Raw genomic sequence first — 13,492 nt, forward strand, 5'->3', positions numbered from 1 at the left:
TGATAGTATGACCATGTGTAGAACATCTACAGCTGGACTATCCAAATAAAGTGTGATCTTGAATTGTTCAACATTGTCTTTATTGTCAATACAATAATTATTTATTATCCCAATAAAGCATTTAAATGGAAGAGAGTGCGAGAGAGAGAGAGAGAGAGAGAGAGAGAGAGAGAGAGATAAATAGAGAGAGAAAGAGAATTTAGATTCACAAGCACATATCTTCCAGAGAGATGAGATAGAGCGGTAAGAGAGTAGACACACACACACACAAACCCACCTACCGTGTGTATGGGTTCAACAAAGCCTATATCATTTTATCTGAGCCTGGAAGCTCTAAAAGTTACCAGCTGAGTAGTTAAAGCAATGAAGTCTCTGCATCTCGGTCACTTCCTATTTCCCTCTTTCTTCCTCTGTCTCCCCTCTCTCTTTACTCTCTCTTCTTGCCCCCATCTCTCCTTATCCTGACTTGTTTACTCTTTCTCACCTAGTCATCATAATAAGTGCACTTTGATTATCTGATCTCAACTATTTAACTAAATATTCAGTGGAAAAGGTAACATGGTGGTCTGGTCAGATAGAAGTAGAAGTTGAGACTATGAGGGGAATATGTGTGAGCGCAGTTCAACTGGTTAAATGAGTCTAGAGTGAGAAAGGTAACATGGTGGTCTGGTCAGATAGCAGTAGAAGTTGAGACTATGAGGGGAATATGTGTGAGCGCAGTTCAACTGGTTAAATGAGTCTAGAGTGGGAAAGGTAACATGGTGGTCAGGTCAGATAGAAGTAGAAGTTGAGAGTATGAGGGGAATATGTGTGAGCGCAGTTCAACTGGTTAAATGAGTCTAGAGTGAGAAAGGTAACATGGTGGTCAGGTCAGATAGAAGTAGAAGTTGAGACTATGAGGGGAATATGTGTGAGCGCAGTTCAACTGGTTAAATGAGTCTAGAGTGAGAAAGGTAACATGGTGGTCAGGTCAGATAGAAGTAGAAGTTGAGACTATGAGGGGAATATGTGTGAGCGCAGTTCAACTGGTTAAATGAGTCTAGAGTGAGAAAGGTAACATGGTGGTCTGGTCAGATAGCAGTAGAAGTTGAGAGTATGAGGGGAATAGGTGTGAGCGCAGTTCAACTGGTTAAATGAGTCTAGAGTGAGAAAGGTAACATGGTGGTCTGGTCAGATAGCAGTAGAAGTTGAGGTAACATGGGTAAAGAGGACCGCAGAGAGGAAACACAAACATCCCAGCCTTCTGTACTGTAAAACTTAAATTAATAGCCCAGGAGTTTATTTGCTTCAACTGCTGAACTCAACAGGCGCTTATTAGAGACAAGCTTCTATTGGAGCCAGGCGTCTATTTAATGCACACAGCTTTAATCCATTTGCATAGTCATTTGTTTAATTCCAGCATTCACTTCCATCAGTCTTAATTTAATACTTCCGGCGCTGACAGAGATGGCCGCCTCACTTCGCGTTCCTAGGAAACTATGCAGAATTTTGTTTTTTTTATGTGTTATTTCTTACATTGGTACCCCAGGAAATCTTAGGTTTTATTACATACATTCGGGAGAAACTATTGGATATAAGAGCAACGTCAACTCTCCATCATTACGACCAGGAATACAACTTTCCCGAAGCGGATCCTGTGTTTTGCCCACCACCCAGGACAATGGATCGGATCCCAGCCGGCAAACCAAAACAACGACGCAGTAAAAGAGGCAGACGAAGCGGTCGTCTGGTCAGGCTCCGGAGACGGGCACATCGCACACCGCTCCCCAGCATACCACTCGCTAATGTCCAGTTTCTTGACAACAAGGTAGATGAAATCCGAGCAAGGGTAGCATTCCAGAAAGACATAAGAGACTGTAACGTTCTTTGCTTCACGGAAACATGACTCACTCAAGACACGCCATCGGAGTCAGTACAGCCAGCTGGTTTCCTCACACATCGTGCCGACAGAAACAAGCATCTTTCTGGTAAGAAGAAGGGCTTTGGGGTAAGCCTTATGATTAACTCGACGTGGTATGATCATAACAACATACAGGAACTCAAGTTCTTCTGTTCACCTGAATTCCTCACAATCAAATGTCGACCACATTATCTACCAAGACAATTCTCTTCGATTATAATCACAGCCTGGTATATCCCCCCAAACAGACACATCGATGTTCCTGAACGAACTTCATTTGACTCTATGTAAACTGGAAACCACATATTTTAACAAGGCTAATCTGAAAAGAAGATTCCCTAAATTCTATCAGCATATTGATTGTGCAACCAGGGCTGGTAAAATCCTGGATCATTGTTATTCTAACTTCCGCAACGCATATAAGGCCCTCCCCCGCCCTCCTTTCGGAAAAGCTGACCACGACTCCATTTTGTTGCTCCCAGCCTATGGACAGAAATTAAAACAGGAAGCTCCCTCACTCAGGTCTGTTCAACGCTGGTCCAACCAATCTGATTCCACGCTTCAAGATTGCTTCGATCACCTGGACTGGGATATGTTCCACATTGCGTCAAACAACAACATTGACGAATACGCTGATTCAGTGAGCGAGTTTATTAGCAAGTGCATCGGCGATGTCATACCCACAGCAACTAATAAAACATTCCCAAACCAGAAACTGTGGATTGATGGCAGCATTCGAGCGAAACTGAAAGCGCGAACCACTGATTTTAATCAGGGCAAGGTGACCGGAAACATGACCGAATACAAACAGCGTAGCTATTCCCTCCGCAAGGCAATCAAATAAGCTAAGCGTCAGTATAGAGACAAAGTAGAGTCGCAATTCAACGGCTCAGACACAAGAGGTATGTGGCAAGGTCTACAGTCAATCACGGATTACAAAAAGAAAACCAGCCCCGTCGCAGACCAGGATGTCTTGCTCCCAGACAGACTAAACAACTTCTTTGGTCGCTTTGAGGACAATAGAGTGCCACTAACACGGCCCGCTACCAAAACCTGCAGACTCTCCTTCACTACAGCCGACATGAGTAAAACAGGCCCAGACGGAATCCCCAGCCGCATCCTCAGAGCATGAGCAGACCAGCTGGCTGGTGTGTTTACGGACATATTCAATCAATCCTTATCCCAGTCTGCTGTTCCCACATGCTTCAAGAGGGCCACCATTGTTCCTGTTCCCAAGAAAGCTAAGGTAACTGAGCTAAATGACTACCGCCCCGTAGCACTCACTTCCGTCATCATGAAGTGCTTTGAGAGACTAGTCAAGGACCATATCACCTCCACCCTACCTGACACCCTAGACCCACTCCAATTTGCTTACCGCCCCAATAGGTCCACAGACGACGCAATCGCAACCACACTGCACACTGCCCTAACCCATCTGGACAAGAGGAATACCTATGTGAGAATGTTGTTCATCGACTACAGCTCAGCATTTAACACCATAGTACCCTCCAAACTCTTCATCAAGCTCGAGACCATGGGTCTCGACCCCGCCCTGTGCAACTGGATAATGGACTTCCTGACGGGCCGCCCCCAGGTTGTGAGGGTAGGTAACAACATCTCCACCCTGCTGATCCTTAACACTGGGGCCCCACAAGGGTGCGTTCTCAGCCCTCCAGGGGGTATTGAGGTCTGCACAACGCATCCCCGGGGGCAAACTACCTGCCCTCCAGGACACCTAAACCACCTGATGTCACAGGAAGGCCATAAAGATCATCAAGGACAACAACCACCCGAGCCACTGCCTGTTCACCCCACTTTCATCCAGAATGCGAGGTCAGTACAGATGCATCAAAGCTGGGACCGAGAGACTGAAAAACAGCTTCTATCTCAAGGCCATCAGACTGTTAACCTCTTGATCCTACTTGAGACGCAGACGTCTCAAGTAGGCACCTGGAAATGCAAATGCGCTACGCTAAATGCTAAATGTACTCGTTAAAACTCAAACGTTCATTAAAATACACATGCAGGGTATTGAATTAAAGCTACACTCGTTGTGAATCTAGTCAACAAGTCAGATTTTTAAAATGCTTTTCGGCGAAAGCATGAGAAGCTATTATCTGATAGCATGCAACACCCCAAAATGCCTGAAGGCGACGTAAACAAAAGAATTAGCGTAGCCGGCGCTACACAAAAACGCAGAAATAAAATATAAAACATTCATTACCTTTGACGAGCTTCTTTCTTGGCACTCCTATATGCCCCATAAACATCACTATTGGGTCTTTTTTTCGATTAAATCGGTCCATATATACCCAAAATAGCCATCTGTGGAAACTGTGTAATTCAGAAAAAAACATTGTTTCAAAACGCTGCGTCATTTTTTTAAATTAAAAAAGTCGACGATAAACTTTCACAAAACACTTCGAAATACTTTTGTAATCCAACTTTAGGTATTAGTAAACGTTTATAATCTATCAAAATGATCACGGGGCGATGTGTATTCAATAGCTCCACGTCTTGAAATCATGGTCGGAAAACTCTCCTCCAAAACATCCTGTCGGAGACCGGAAGAAATGGAATCCCTCTCTTTTGTTTTCCCAAGAAATAACTCTCAGGAAAATGACGACAATGGCGACATCGTGTGGAAGCTGTAGGAATTGCATCCGTGTCCATATTTAATTTGGTGTCCTTTAAACAATACATGCAAGTGGCGCATGGATATTATTTTCAGCTTTCAGTGACCAGTTTTTCTTGCGCTTTTCGATGAAACACACGCTCTGTTATAGTCACAGCCGTGATTTAACCAGTTTTAGAAACTTCAGAGTGTTTTCTATCCACACATACTAATCATATGCATATTCTATATTCCTGGCATGAGTAGCAGGACGCTGAAATGTTGCGCGATTTTTAACAGAATGTTCGAAAAAGTAGGGGGTAAGCTTAAGAGGTTTTAAACAGCCACCACTAACATTGAGTGGCTGCTGCCAACATACTGACTCAACTCCAGCCACTTTAATAATGTAAAAATTTCCAAAAAATGTATCACTAGCCACTTTAATCAATGCCATTTAATATAATGTTTACATACCCTACATTACTCATCTCATATGTATATACTGTACTTGATACCATCTACTGCATCTTGCCTATGCCGTTCTGTACCATCACTCATTCATATATCTTTATGTACATATTCTTTATCCCTTTACACTTGTGTATATAAGGTAGTAGTTGTGGAATTGTTAGGTTAGATTACTCATTGGTTATTACTGCATTGTCGGGACTAGAAGCACAAGCATTTCGGTACACTCGCATTAACATCTGCTAACCATGTGTATGTGACCAATAAAATTTGATTTGAGTTGATGTGATTTTCTGCACTAATGCATTGTCATTTACACACTGTGTTACATTTATTTTGTCTTTGTATGCTTCCATAAAAACATTTTTTTTTACTTTTCCTTGACAGAATAATTATTCTCTTCTTTGATTTTGCCTTTTCGGACAATTTCCGGGGTCTCTTTTCCCAAAGTTGTGCTTGCAAGTTAGCTAGCAGCAGTTCTCAGCTGTTAGCTAGCAGCAGTTCTCAGCAGTTAGCTAGCAGCAGTTATCAGCAGTTAGCTAGCAGCAGTTCTCAGCTGTTAGCTAGCAGCAGTTCTCAGCAGTTAGCTAGCAGCAGTTCTCAGCAGTTAGCTAGCAGCAGTTCTCAGCAGTTAGCTAGCAGCAGTTCTCAGCAGTTAGCTAGCAGCAGTTATCAGCAGTTAGCTAGCAGCAGTTCTCAGCTGTTAGCTAGCAGCAGTTCTCAGCAGTTAGCTAGCAGCAGTTCTCAGCAGTTAGCTAGCAGCAGTTCTCAGCTGTTAGCTAGCAGCAGTTCTCAGCAGTTAGCTAGCAGCAGTTCTCAGCTGTTAGCAGTTTCTTACTGGCAATGCCATCATTTTGTTTTGTCATTACAGAATTACTTAATGTAACGAATCAAACATTAAACCTCAAACAATTCATGTTAACCTCGTAAACAATTAATTTATACACAGCGTTTATTTGAAACAGGGGTTTATTCCCCAAAATGTGTGCTGTTGCCCGGCTATTAAAAGGGACAGGCGGCTATTTGAAATTCAGCGTTTAATTTAAGTTTTACGGTATGCTTCTTTCAAATACTCTTTCTTGATTGCCATCGCATGGAAAGGGAAAAACATGTTATTTCATATTTCTACATGTGTGTGTGTGTGTGTGAGTGAGAGAGAGAGAGAGAGTGTGAGTGTTTTTCTAAGAACACAGTCACCATCAGATTCCAATGAACACTGTGAATCGAGATCCTGGAGGTTCTATAAGGTTCACACACACACACGGGAGGCCCAGACACACACACACACACGTCTTGTGACACCACCGAGAGACTAGGGCAAGAATGAAGGGAGAAAAAAAAGTCTGTGTGTCCAAGCGGAGGGGGGGGGAGAATGCTCCATTCATTGTGTTCCTCTGGGAATACCTTCCCTCCACCAAACACAAAGCACAGGCCTTCTCCTAGAGGAGAGGGATGAATGGACTGGCCTGCTCTCCCCCAGCCCTAAGAAAACATAGAGCCCCCTTCCCCAACTACCCACCAGACACACACATACTCAGACACAAGCGCATGAACAGATGCATTTAGGCACACACAAGTGTGCACATGGTATTAATGGTCCTACTGTGTAAAGGCTGGGGTGTGGTGGGCACAGTAAAGGCTGTGGATGAGAGAGAGGGAGAGAGAGAGAGGGGGGGGGGGCAGAGAGAGAGGGGGACAGAGAGAGAAAGAGAGAGGGACAGAGAGAGAGAGAGAGAGAGAGAGAGAGACAGACAGACAGACAGAGAGAGACAGAGAGAGAGAGATAGAGAGAGGGACAGAAAGAGCAAAAGAGAGAGAGAGAGAGAGAGAGAGAGAGAGAGGGGGGGGTGGCAGAGAGAGAGGGGGACAGAGAGAGACAGACAGACAGACAGACAGACAGAGAGGGACAGAAAGAGCAAAAGAGAGAGAGAGAGGGACAGAAAGAGCAAAAGAGAGAGAGAGCGAGAGAGAGAGAGAGAGAGAGAGAGAGAGAGAAATGAAGAGAAAGACAGAGGGATAGTGGGAGAAATAGAGAGATTCCTGTCCGTTCGCATCTTATTTCTGTGGCTAGTTTAGCTTGGTAGGCAGAGCTACAGTTTGTATGCTTTCAAACAACAGATTATCATCATCTTTTAAATCATAATATACTAAGCCAGTGTTTCCCAATGGGGACCCAAAGGGCACGCATTTTAGTTTTTGACCTAGCACTAACACACCTGATTTACATATCCTCTGTCACTGTGTGCATTGACAGCAGCATTAGCTCTAGACAAATCCCTTACAAGCCAATTACCATAATGGTTCACACCATTCTTGTCATTTTCCATAGTTGCTGAATTTGTTTCAACATTGCAGTTGGCCCAACGGCTTTACGAGCCATTGTGTCCAGTACTGGTTGCTGAGGTGGCATCTATTGGTCCTTTGTGTGCACTATTAGGTCTTAACGTGGCTTTAGTGGACTAACAGCACAGACTTCACCTCACGGCAGCAATTCTTATGCTGGCTATTGACAAGAGAGCTCACTTCATTTTACACCTGATTGGTAAGGAGCAACGACATTACCTACTGGGTAGAATGGACAAGGTCAGGTTTAAGGGCGGAAAGAGAATAAAACTATTCTACATATGAGGAAATAAAATAGAAAATACAAGGTGAAGATGAAAACATTTGAAAAGACTGATGAGAGAGAAGAGAGAAGAGAGAGGAGAGGGTCTGGATGTTTGAATAGGGAGGTGAGGAATAAAAAAATAAGCTAATTAAAAAATATCAAGAATGGGAACAAAAAGAGATGAGAAAAAGCAACGCGAAGGGAAGAGGAGGAGCAGATAAACATCTTCCAAGAGGAGGTGAAGAACAAGGGAGGGATGAGGAGCACACAAAAAAGTGGGCAAAAATGTAAGCAAAAGGAGGTAGGTGAAGAACAGAGAGAGGGCAGAATGAAGCGATGAAAAGAGGAGGAGTGTGAGTTTGAGGTCATTAATTAGTCTGGTTAGTTTTGCCCGGCCTCTGGGGTTTGGGCCTGACTTTGTGGCCCTGAGGAAACGTGTGCGTGTGTGTGGCTTGAGTGTGTAACCGGGAGGCTGTCGGAAGCTTTCTTTTAACCCTTGGAAGTTCCCTACTGTTTCTACAGAACATTTAAAACCACATGACAGGAAACCGGTGTCACTTTGAACTGGGCACTCCCTCACAATAAAACACAAGACTGACAAACACTCATTACACCCAGAGGAAGAGAAACAACACATTCTAAGTAAACGGTTGTACGTTTGGATTCATAAAAAGGGGAAAGTTTGGTCATTTCCATTCATCCAAATTGCTATGAATGAAGGACTTACAGTAAATGCCTCTAATCATCTTTAATCTGTTTAACAAGTTACCTCTGGGAAGTAAAGATCTGAGCAGGGGTACAGAATTTAACACAGGATCATGCTGATGTCATCTGGATGGCCCCAAGGTACAGTACAGGCCAGGACTGAATCCCAAATGGCACCCTATTCCCTATGGAGTGCACTACGTTTTCTTTCTTTCGACAAAGTAGTGCAAAATGTAGGGAATAGGGTGCCATTTGGGATACAGCCCAGGGTATGAACCCCAAACAGTAGCCCTTGGTCAGTCCCTTAGAGCATTGGGCCCTAGAATAAGTAGGTCTGGAGGTGATAAATGGTAGCAGACTGGCTGTTCTTGTGGTGCTGCGCTGCCAGTGTGTTTAACCCTTTACACTGGTGGAAATGGGCCTAAAGCATTTATAATTATATATTTACTGTACTTTTCACCACTTTGGTTGATAATAAAATCTGAAAATACTCTGGATACATTCAGTAACATCATAAGAAAATTCACGGACATTTTGGAAGACAGGAAAGAAACTATTACATCGGTTTGAGTGAGAGGTTTAACTGGTCTCTCTTCTGCACAACATCTAGTAAAGTCATTTCAATGCACTTTTATGACTCAAGGAAAGATCCAACTATAAGGTGCTTTTTTTGAGCTCTCCTAGCTTTGCCATCGAGGAACTGAAGCAAGTACAATTGTAGGGTTTTTGTTTGGAACACAGTCCATTCAAGTGTGTGTTACTCAGTTCATTTTCTTCAAAATAAGACACACATTGTGTTCAGGACAACCCAGAGTATAACATGTGCCATCTTGTAACTGTACATCAACATAATGATCATAAACGTTCATACTGTAAATGGCTTGAGTTCTCTCTTGTTTGTTTGTATGACATCAAAGTGGTATTTATTATAATCCTCAACGTGATTTGGACACAGATGAACAAGAAGCTCTCAATGCAGCCCCGTCGATGTGGATGGGGGTGTGCTCGCACAGTTGCTCCGGTACCACACTGCCAGTTCTCTAACAGTTCTCTGACCTCCTCCCTGTAGGCTGTCTCATTGTCGTTGGTGATCAGACCTACCACCGTCGTGTCATCAGCAAACTTGATGATGGTGTTGGAGTCTTGCGTGTCCACGCAGTCGTGGGTGAACAGGAGGGGACTAAACACACACCCCTGTTGGACCCCCATGTTGAGCGTCAGTGGGGCGGAGGTGATGCTGCCTACCCTCGCCACCTGAGGGTGGCCCGTCAGGAAGTCCAGGATCCAGTTACATAGGGAGGTGTTCAGTCCCAGGGTCCTAAGCTATGGGACAATTATGTTGAAAGCTGAGCTGTAGTCAATGAAAAGCATTCTCATATAGGAATTCCTCTTATCTAGGTGGGTGAGGGCAGTGTGGAGTGCAATTGAGATTGCGTCTTCTATGGATCTGTTAGGATGGTATGCAAATTGAGTGGGTCCAGGGTGTCTGGGATGATGGAGTTGATGTGTGCTCAATGGCATTGTTCAATGCAATCTAAGTTTACATAGCTCTTTCAAATGACTTAGCATGTTTAAGAGCATTAACAATGCATTGAGAGGCACTGTATGACACACCTGGTTGAAAATACTATTTGAAACTATTTCAAATACTTAATCTGTGCTCGATTGAGCTTGCCTGTAATAATAGAGAAAATAGAGTCTGAAGTCTGAAGGGTGTAAAACCCCGCCCACCTGACACTCCAGGGAGGCTAAAGGAAACGCTGAAATATTTCAAATAGTACTTGAACCCAGGTCTGCTGTATGCCGATTATGTTTGCACTTCTTGACAGCTGCAACTTCTCTCAACAACATTAAAACACACCGTAAGGCAGTGTGATCCTAGAGAGTAGTATTTTTACTGTCTCACACACACGCACACACCCTCCCTCCCCCTGAGGCCCGGTCCTAATGAACTCAGATCTGTGGTTTATTAAAAGCAGAGGGGGGCATTGTAAAAGAAAGCCTTGTTAAAAGCACAACACCTCCAGAGAACAAGGGGCCCTTGCTCACTGCCTTCCCCAGCCACAGTGAGCCTGTGGCTGACTCTCTGGGTCAATGTCTTTACAACCAGTCAGCACCAGTGGTGAAGACGGATCAGTTGGAAAAGTTAGTTTTGTGAAAAGGGAGAATGAGAGAAAACTCTGCAACAGTTTACGACAGAAGGAATGAGAATGAAAGAGACAAGCGGGGGATATTCGTAGATGAGTGTGAAAGAGTGTGAGAAATGGAGAGGCGGGGGGGGGGGGGGAGTAGCAAGTACTGTAGCAAGAGGCAAATAGATGAACAGTTTGATTGAGCGAACTAGAGGAGAAAACATGCGGGGAAAGGAAGGAGACGGGGTTGATAAATAGAAGAGGTAATAGAGAGAAGCTGATAGTAGGGATTCAATAGTCTATTGATCAAGACATGATCAATGACCCAGCAAATGAAGCCCCTATAAACAGGTCAATTACAGGGATTAGTGTGTGTGTGTGTGTGTGTGTGTAGACATTTGTGAGTGCTTTCTTGATCACCGACGATGATGAGACAGACTATAGGGAAGAGATCCGTGACCTGGCAGTGTGATGTCAGGACAACAACCCCTCCCTCAACATCGGTGACACAAAGGAGCTGATCATGGACTACAGGAAACTGAGGGCCGAGCCCAACCCCATTCACATCTCTGGGGCTGTAGTGGAGCAGGTCGAGAGCTTCAAGTTCTTCAGTGTCCACATCACTAAGGAATTAACTAAGGAGTGTCCGCCTTGAGAGTGGAAGATTGTGAGTTCCATCCCTGGCCGAGACATACCAAAAACTATAAAAATGGGACCAGGCACTCAACATTAAGGAGATAGATTGGAGGTAAGGCTGCCTCACACTGACTCACACCTCCTCCATTCCGGCTCACACAAGGCAAGGCTACTTACTTATACACCAACACAGTTGCGATGTAGGCACATCAATGCCTCTTTCCCCTCAGGATGCTGAAAAGATTTGGCATGGTCCCTCAGACCCTTAAAAACGTATATAGTTGCACCACTGAGAGCATCTAGACTGGCTGTTTCAGCGCTTGGTATGGCAACTGCTTGGCATCTGACCCCAAGGCGCTACAAAGGGTAGTGCATGAGGCCCAGTACATCACTGGGGCCAAGCTCACTGCCATCCAAGACTTCTATACCAGGTGGTGTCAGAGGAAGGACCTAAAATTGTCAAAGACTCCAGACACCCAAATCATAGACTGTTCTCTCTGCTACTGCACAGCAAGTGGTACCGATGCACCAAGTCTGGAACCAACAACACCCTGAACAGCTTCTTCCCCCAAGACATACGACTGCTAAATGGACAGCTAAATAGCTAACCAAATAGCTATCAGGACTGTCTGCATTGTCCCTTTATGCACTAACTCTTTTGACTCATCACATACGCTGCTGCTACTATTTATTATCTATCCTGTTGCCTAGTCACTTTACCCCTACCTACATGTACATATCTACCTCAACTACCTCGTACCCCTACACATTGAGTCTGTACTGGTACCCTGTGAATATTGGCCAATTATTCATTTCTCATTGTGTATTTATTCCTCGTGTTATTTTTTTTCTATTATTAAAAAAAAAATGTCTCTGTGCATTGTTGGGATGTCCCTGAAGTAAGCATTTCACTGTTCGTCTACACCTGTTGTTTACCAAGCATGTGACAAATACAATTAGATTTGATTGATGCACGTATGTGTGCATGTGGACGTGTGCGTGTATGAACACATGACTAATATAAGAGAGAATGAATAGGTACAGTGAACAGTCAGCACTGACCTGTATCTGCTGCTGTAGAATGTTAGTCAGCACTGACCTGTATCTGCTGCTGTAGAACGTTAGTCAGCACTGACCTGTATCTGCTGCTGTAGAACATTAGTCAGCACTGACCTGTATCTGTTGCTGTAGAACGTTAGTCAGCACTGACCTGTATCTGTTGCTGTAGAATGTTAGTCAGCACTGACCTGTATCTGTTGCTGTAGAACATTAGTCAGCACTGACCTGTATCTGTTGCTGTAGAATGTTAGTCAGCACTGACCTGTATCTGTTGCTGTAGAACGTTAGTCAGCACTGACCTGTATCTGCTGCTGTAGAACGTTAGTCAGCACTGACCTGTATCTGTTGCTGTAGAATGTTAGTCAGCACTGACCTGTATCTGTTGCTGTAGAACGTTAGTCAACACTGACCTGTATCTGTTGCTGTAGAATGTTAGTCAGCACTGACCTGTATCTGTTGCTGTAGAACGTTAGTCAACACTGACCTGTATCTGCTGCTGTAGAACGTTAGTCAGCACTGACCTGTATCTGTTGCTGGAGAACATTAGTCAACACTGACCTGTATCTGCTGCTGGAGAATGTTAGTCAGCACTGACCTGTATCTGCTGCTGGAGAACGTTAGTCAGCACTGACCTGTATCTGTTGCTGTAGAACGTTAGTCAGCACTGACCTGTATCTGCTGCTGGAGAATGTTAGTCAGCACTGACCTGTATCTGTTGCTGTAGAATGTTAGTCAACACTGACCTGTATCTGTTGCTGTAGAATGTTAGTCAGCACTGACCTGTATCTGTTGCTGTAGAATGTTAGTCAGCACTGACCTGTATCTGTTGCTGTAGAATGTTAGTCAGCACTGACCTGTATCTGCTGCTGTAGAACGTTAGTCAGCACTGACCTGTATCTGTTGCTGTAGAACGTTAGTCAGCACTGACCTGTATCTGCTGCTGTAGAACGTTAGTCAGCACTGACCTGTATCTGTTGCTGTAGAATGTTAGTCAGCACTGACCTGTATCTGCTGCTGTAGAATGTTAGTCAGCACTGACCTGTATCTGTTGCTGTAGAATGTTAGTCAGCACTGACCTGTATCTGTTGCTGTAGAATGTTAGTCAGCACTGACCTGTATCTGCTGCTGTAGAACGTTAGTCAGCACTGACCTGTATCTGTTGCTGTAGAACGTTAGTCAGCACTGACCTGTATCTGTTGCTGTAGAACGTTAGTCAGCACTGACCTGTATCTGTTGCTGTAGAACGTTAGTCAGCACTGACCTGTATCTGTTGCTGTAGAACGTTAGTCAGCACTGACCTGTATCTGTTGCTGTAGAACGTTAGTCAGCACTGACCTGTATCTGTTGCTGTAGAACGTTAGTCAGCACTG

The 13,492-nt window shown here is 44.2% G+C and overlaps 1 protein-coding gene across 9 annotated transcripts in view; it reads right to left on the reverse strand.

Moving 5' to 3' along the window:
• The window catches only part of LOC110521284 (transcription factor SOX-6), a 200,384-nt gene that overhangs the window by 58,491 nt on the left and 128,401 nt on the right, over positions 1–13,492 (reverse strand). The window lies entirely within an intron of this gene.

This window comes from Oncorhynchus mykiss, chromosome 30 (assembly GCF_013265735.2).
Source record: "Oncorhynchus mykiss isolate Arlee chromosome 30, USDA_OmykA_1.1, whole genome shotgun sequence".
NCBI classification, from domain to species: domain Eukaryota; kingdom Metazoa; phylum Chordata; class Actinopteri; order Salmoniformes; family Salmonidae; genus Oncorhynchus; species Oncorhynchus mykiss.